Source organism: Petaurus breviceps, unplaced genomic scaffold, assembly GCF_028583685.1.
Source record: "Petaurus breviceps papuanus isolate PSGF00001 unplaced genomic scaffold, PetGlider_PUasm1.0 76, whole genome shotgun sequence".
Classification (NCBI taxonomy): domain Eukaryota; kingdom Metazoa; phylum Chordata; class Mammalia; order Diprotodontia; family Petauridae; genus Petaurus; species Petaurus breviceps.
The window spans coordinates 11,916,689-11,923,685 of NW_027186473.1; positions in this window are offsets into that span (position 1 = coordinate 11,916,689).

The window sequence follows — 6,997 nt, forward strand, 5'->3', positions numbered from 1 at the left end:
AGAGGAGGTAGATAGAGACATGGAGGGAAGGTACATACTCTGGTGTTTTCAGATCAGCCAATCTGCTCAAGCAAATTCAAAATATAAATTTAACATACAAGATAGCAATGGTGACTGTCATAAATTGTACTGAGACATGTGAGGGTGCCTGTATATAACTTCTCGACCTATCCTTTCCTCATTCAGCTTCACAAATGTGTATTAAGTACTTACTGTATACAAGGTACTATCAGACAGGAGATACAAAGCCAAAAGATAAATGAAAGCATTCATCTCCAAGAAGCTACATGCTTCTCCTCACTTTTTCTCCATCATTCTTTAACCTTCTTCCTCTTTGATCTGCCCAATCCCCACCCTATAGAAGCTCCATCCTTATTGGATTCCTTCCCCAATTAGGACCCCTGCCCCTTCCATGTGTCACTTCACTCACACCTGAACTTTCTCCCCCAGACTTCTTCTCCCTCCCTTCACCCACCTCATTATCCTTCCACTTTTTCCTTCTCGGTTTTCTTATTCTCTATGCTGTCTGCCCCACTGAGAGTGTAAGCTCCCTAAGGGGAGACATTGCCTCGATTTCTTGTATTTGTACCTCCAGCACTTAGCACAATGTGGAGAACAAAGTAAGTGCTTAATTTAGGTTTTATCTATTTATCTAAAGGTGAATCAGAGAATGTTTCCTGGGAGCTGATTTCTGCAATGTTCCTCATCCTCTGATGAAGGAGCATTTTTCATTCATTATATTCACAATCAGTTTCGTTGGGCCCCATTGACTTGACATAGTTTTTTGGGTTATGCCATATTTGCATATCATCTTCAGAGCTGAGCTGAATTTCACACATCCACTCCATAGAAAATAATGCTGCTACCCACAGGCTTCCAGGCATTAACCCATAGGGAGCCTCTATGAAGGATTCAGTTCTCAGCTCTAGCCTCCCAGTCAACAGCCACAATGAACCCCCTCCTGAAACTCCTCAGGCCAATTTCCCCTTATTTTTGAACTCGAAACAGTTAAGATAAATAAACCAGCTTCTACTTGACTGTGTCATAAACAAAAGGAACAGATGGCAGGGAGAGATTGAGTGACATCTCGAAAGTCTGTTACAAACACATTTCACCCCCTTTCAGGGGGCAGTGCACTGTGCTACCCTGTCTAAGGGAGGATGTTTGCTTTGTTTTACTCTTCATTTCCAGGAATTCCAAAAACTCCTTTTCTTTGGCTATAGTTGCCATGGACAGGATGTGATTTGTTGAGTGAGTTCTTTCCAATGTGACTCCTTTGATGTTAGAGAGAAAATCAGGATCGTGGTCTAAGGAACAAGTTCATGGGGGCAGCTTGGCACTGAAAGTGAATGTGGCTCCCCCCATCTCCCTCGAGTCCATAAGTTGGCCCGGGATGGAGTGTACGATAGTGTCCCGTGTGGAATGTGATTCAGTAAGTGTCATGACATGTCATCAAGGAGGACAGAGAGAACGGAATGTCCTAGGATGTGGCTCATTCAACTTTTCTATAGTAGAATCCAAAATTCTCTCTTGATTTGAGGAAATGGAAGCTTGCTATTAAAAAAAAATAATGATAAGACAAAAAAGAAGCTGATATTTATTTGGGGTGTCCCAAAAGTCTTAGTGTGGGATACCTTGTAGAGTGCTCTTTTTTTCTTTTAAATTTTTATTTATTTTATTTTTAATTTACGGAATACAACAAACATTTCCATAGTATAATAAACAAGATGATTGCACATGAAACTGCAAATCTATTATGTACTTCTATTCCTTTTTTTTTTTTGGAGGGCAATTGGGGTTAAGTGAGTTGCCCAAGGTCATACGGCTAGTTTTTGTGTTAAGTGTCTGAGGCCAGATTTGAACTCAGGTCCTCCTGACTCCAAGGCTGGTGCTCTATTCACTGCGCCACCTACCCACCCCTTCTATTCCTTTTAAATATATAATAAAGTTATCATGTAAATTTCCTTTTTTTGCCTTTTTTTCTTCTCTCTTCCCCCACCCCACCCTAGAGATATCTACAATTAGACACAAATGGGCACATATATTGTAAAATCATTCTTTACATATTTCTAGTTATCAGTTCTTTCTCTGATGCACATAGTGTGTTCCTTTGTATGTCTTTTGTAGTTAATTTGGATATTTATAATACTGGAAATTACTTACTCGCTCAAAGTTGTTCTTAAAACAATATTGCTGTTACTGTATACAACATTCTCTTGGTTCTGCTCATTTCACTCTTCATCTCTACATACATTCTCATGCTAGAGTTTCACAACAACCCTGAGAAGTGCTATTAGCATTCTCATTTTACAAATGAGGAGACAGGCTCAGTGGTAAAGTGACTTGTCTCACAATTGACAGGGGTCAGAAGTGTCAGAGGTGGGATAAACACTAACTAGCACTTGGGACTGCTTCTAAGATAGTCCTGCTTGGATGGATCTGTAGCTTCCATGGTCTCCAATACTGGTCAAGGATAAAGGACATAATTTAAGTACTACAAGAAATATCCTTGAAACCCTTAATGCCTCATGGCCCAGAGAAACCATCATGGAGCAGAACAGCTCAGTGCCAAGACCTTGGGGAATTTTATCCTCTGGATATAATAACTTTCTCAGAGAAGCCCAGAATCTTTTCAAGGTCGTAGGATCAAGGTAACCCTCTCCTGGAAGGCCTTTGAACCTCTTAAGACCTGTCTAGCTAGATTTATCCTGACTCAGTGTCCCAGGGTGGGATAGGGTTTGGGATACATTCTAGAATGACCTCAGGATAAATGGGCAGTAAAATGTTTATGTTGAAATTGCTCAGCTTTCACTTCAGGGTAGAATATGCTGAACAGTAAAACAGCAATAAAAATAAAATTTTTTAAAAAGATTTTTTTGCTGGCTCAGGAACCAGAAGAGATAGAGAACTCAGAGGCTAACCAACATCCTGAGGTCCCTCTCAGGTTAATGATTTTATTACTCTCATCACATTCGCCACCAAATTTGTTTTGGAATCACGTTTTCTATAACTAGCATTTCTGAGAGTTTTTGGCTTATTTTTATTATTACATTTATTATTGTTATATTTCTGAGTTTTAGCTTATTACTATTATTATTATTGCTTTCTATTATATGGCATGGACATAGTGCTTTTTACATTTCAAAGGGGTTTAAAGCCTTATCTTTTCATCTCTGTAATGCCCTTCCAAGGGGGTCCTTCTTCTTCTTCTTCTTCATTGAAAAAACTGGAGCACAGTAACACAAAATGATATTTCCAAATTCATCTGGCCTATCAATGGTGAAACCTGAATTAGGACTGACATATTCTAGTTCAATGCTGAAAAATTCTTGGTATTTTCCCACCTCTACTCCTTTGCTCATGCCATATCCTCTTCATGGAATGCCCTCCCCATTATCTTTATCTATTGAAATCCTATTCATTTGTCAAGGTCTATTTCAGATGTCACCCCATGTCCCTCCTTCATACACTGTTTGTAAAGCTCATATGGCCCTTATCAGAGGCTGCCTTGAATTGTAGATACTTGCATTCATTAACTCATTCCTTGGTGGCAGATATGTGGATTAGGCTCTGTGGGAACATGAATTTTAATACTGGAAGAATTCTTAGTAAAGGTCATGTAGACTGATCACATCATTTTACAAAAGAGAAAACAGATGTAGACAGAAGAAATGACTTGTGCAAAGTCAGAAGGGGAGACCAGATCCTCTCATACCAAGCACCCCAAAGTCTACCCCCCAAACAAACCTGCTTCTTGTACACCTCTGTATCCAGAGTGCAGGGAGTAGAACCAGGAGAATAATCTATACAAAAACTACAACATGATAAAGAGAAACAACTTTGCAAGCCTTCAGAATTCTAATCAATGCAGTGACCAACCCTCACTCTTCTAAGGGATCAGAGATTTACAGCCAGAAGTTTTTGAGGTCACCTGGTTCAACCCCTCCATTTTACCAATGAAGAAAATGAGGCCCAGAGAGTTCACCTGACTTTGGTAAAAATGAGAAGAGGGAAGATTCAGACCCAGGACCTCTGACTCCAGATGCAGGGTACCATAGAGTTGGAATTTATCCAGAAATGGGAAATATAATAAGACTTCCTGAAAGGAAGATGATGGACTAGAGTAGCTGATAAGACATTTTTTTGATACAGCTAATGCATAGGCTTGTTTTGCTTGAGCATGCTTATTGATTATAGAGGGTTCTTTGCTATTTTCTATGAGTGTCCATTGTGGGAACTGGTGTTAGATGGGAAAGGGGTCAAGTCTTGGATATAGGGTTTGGGGCCCTACTTCCCTCCACAAAATCACAAAGTGATCAGATGTTAGACAGAAGTCAATCATACCCTAGATGATCAAAATTTGAGGGAGCAGATAGATTTAATTCTAACCTAGAGAATATTGGCTATTCTCCTCTCTGAGAAGAGCAAGAGTAGCTTCTGGCCCCAATTTCCTGCTTACCCTCCTGGTAAAAAAATGAAAGTCTCCCTTGGAAAAGTCAGAGGAGAAAAAGCTAGAGATGTCTTTTCTGCTTCCTTTCTGCCTGGCCTCCCTGCCCTACTTCTCTACACAAGCAAGTCTTCTGACCTGCACTAATGAGGCAAAGTTTAACAAAACAAGGCCTTGGGTTGGGAACAGGTGGTAGTAGGCTAGGGAAGAGGGGCAGAGAAATGTTTATGGATGATGACAAATCTTCTTGAACCTAAAAGAGTAAGAGTCTTGGGAGAATGCTGGAGACAAGGTCAGAAAGCAGGTTTGTTCCATACTGTCTTAGGTATGTACCCAGCTTGTCTGTACTCATATGTTAGGGCATTATGAACCCCAAAGATGGTTCTAAACTCAAAGAAAGCCTTATCGTTGTCAGCTGAGCCTATCCGAGTAAGACAAGGGCTGGGGAAGGAAGGGAGGGAGATGGATGATTTCCTTCTGCTAAACACAATGGTAGCTCAGTGCACAGATCACCAGGCCTGGAGTCAGAAAGACCTAAGTTCAAATAAATAACTCCCAGGAGCAGCACTTAATAATCTCAAGAATAGCTAACATTTCCATAGCATATATATGAGCCAGGGCACAAGCAGCTAGGTGGCACAGTGGTAAAGAGCCAGGCCTAGAATCAGGAAGTTCAAACTCACTGGACTTCAGACACTTAGTAGCTGTATGGCCCTGGGCAAGTCTTAATCCTATATGCCTCAGTTCCTCATCTGTAAAATGAACTGGAGGGAGGAAATGGCAAACAAACCACTCCAGTGTCTTTGGACAGTATGGTCCACAAAGTCATGAAGGGTCAGGTATTACTGAATGAATGAAAACGGACACAATGCGGAGTGTATGAAGGTCTAGAAAGGAAGGAAAGGAGAGTGAGAGAGAACAAGGAGAAACCATCCAGACTTTGGAGAGGTGAAAAGATTCTCTTTCTCAGAATGCCTAGAGAAATAACTTCCCTGATACAAAGGAGAAAAAACAGGTCAACGCTACTCATAATCAATCAATCTGCCTTTAAAACACTCATGTACTTGGAGATCAATCTGTCTACCTGACTCACTGTTAAACTCACCCATAGGATTAAGAAATGGTTGAGAGTGCAGGGTCAGTTATATTTTGCAAGATAACATTTGTCATCATGGAGAAAACTCGTGTTTCTAACTACCATTCGGGATGGGCAATTTGAGTTAGTTAATGGTGACTCAAGCCTGTTAATCCATCAGGCTTTTTTACTCTGGATCAAAGCACCCAGAATGTTTTTTCTTTCACTTTGGTGTCAAATACCAGCTGTGTTGTTCTGCCTTTATAGTCTGAGCTTTAATACTGGTCAAGCTAAGGGCAGGGAATCTTTTAATTTGGGGTGTCAGAGTCTCTCTCTGGTTATTCTCAAAATTCATTCGTTCTTTGCCTGTGGGTCAGTTGCTCTATGTCCATGTAATTCTTCAGCCTTCCAGTGGCCCTTCTGTGGCCAGCCAGACTAGGGAAAGAATGGATGGCAGTGTTCATCTAAGAAACTTAGTAATATGTTTTAAGAAGTGCCATAGGGACTTCTCTCAACAAGCTTGATGAGTTGAACAATTGTTTTTGGTTGTTTAGTTGTTTTTCAGTCATGTCTGACTCTTTGTGACCCTGTTTGGGTTGGGTTTGTTTTTTTTTTTAACGATTAGCCATTTCCTTCTCCAACTCATTTTACAGATGAGGAAACTGAGGCAAACAGGGTTAAGAGATTTGTGTCTAGTAAGTGTTTGAGGCTGGATTTGAACTTTGAAAGATGAGTCTTCCTGGGGGCTCTATCCCTGTCCCACCTGGCTGACCTTGAACAATTTAGTAAGGCATTATTTGTGTGTGTTCCCCTGAAGGAATTGGATTCAGAGGACCTTGGTTCCAAAGCCAGCTCTGCCACTTATTATCTGAGTGACTTTAGACAGGTCACCACCATCTTGCTTGGTGCTGGCTTCCTCATCGGTAAAGTGAGGAAACTGAATTAGATGATCCCGAGATCCTGTCTGGTTCTGAATCTATGATCTTATAAATGTAGAACTCCTTATGGTGGCATTCTTTACAAACTTTCATAGATTGCAGGGCTAAGCAAAGGACTGAAGGAAAGACTTTTCCAGGGAGGATCAATTTCCTCCTTGGAAATGAATTTGTGGCTATTTGCCTACAATACTGCTCACCTGAATGCCAGAAAAATCCCCACACTACAAAAAAGACAAAGAGCCTGGAGGGACCAGAAAACTCACTGGTCATCACCTCCCCCTCTCCTCCCCTGCATTTCAACCATTAACAAACAATAGCTCCACTGCCGTTTTCAAAGCTTCAAGGTCCTTCTCTCCGCCTATAGCAATTAAATCCCTGCCAGTTAAAAGGCCAGAGAGAACAGGTGTTTCTGACCTGGTTTCTTTCATGAAAGGTGCCAGGCTGACAGTCCCACAGACCGCAGACTTCTTTGTTCACTTCACAGCACGACCATTAGCTAGTTGGCAGGTAGGAGCTACCCCCCCTCCCAACTTTCTG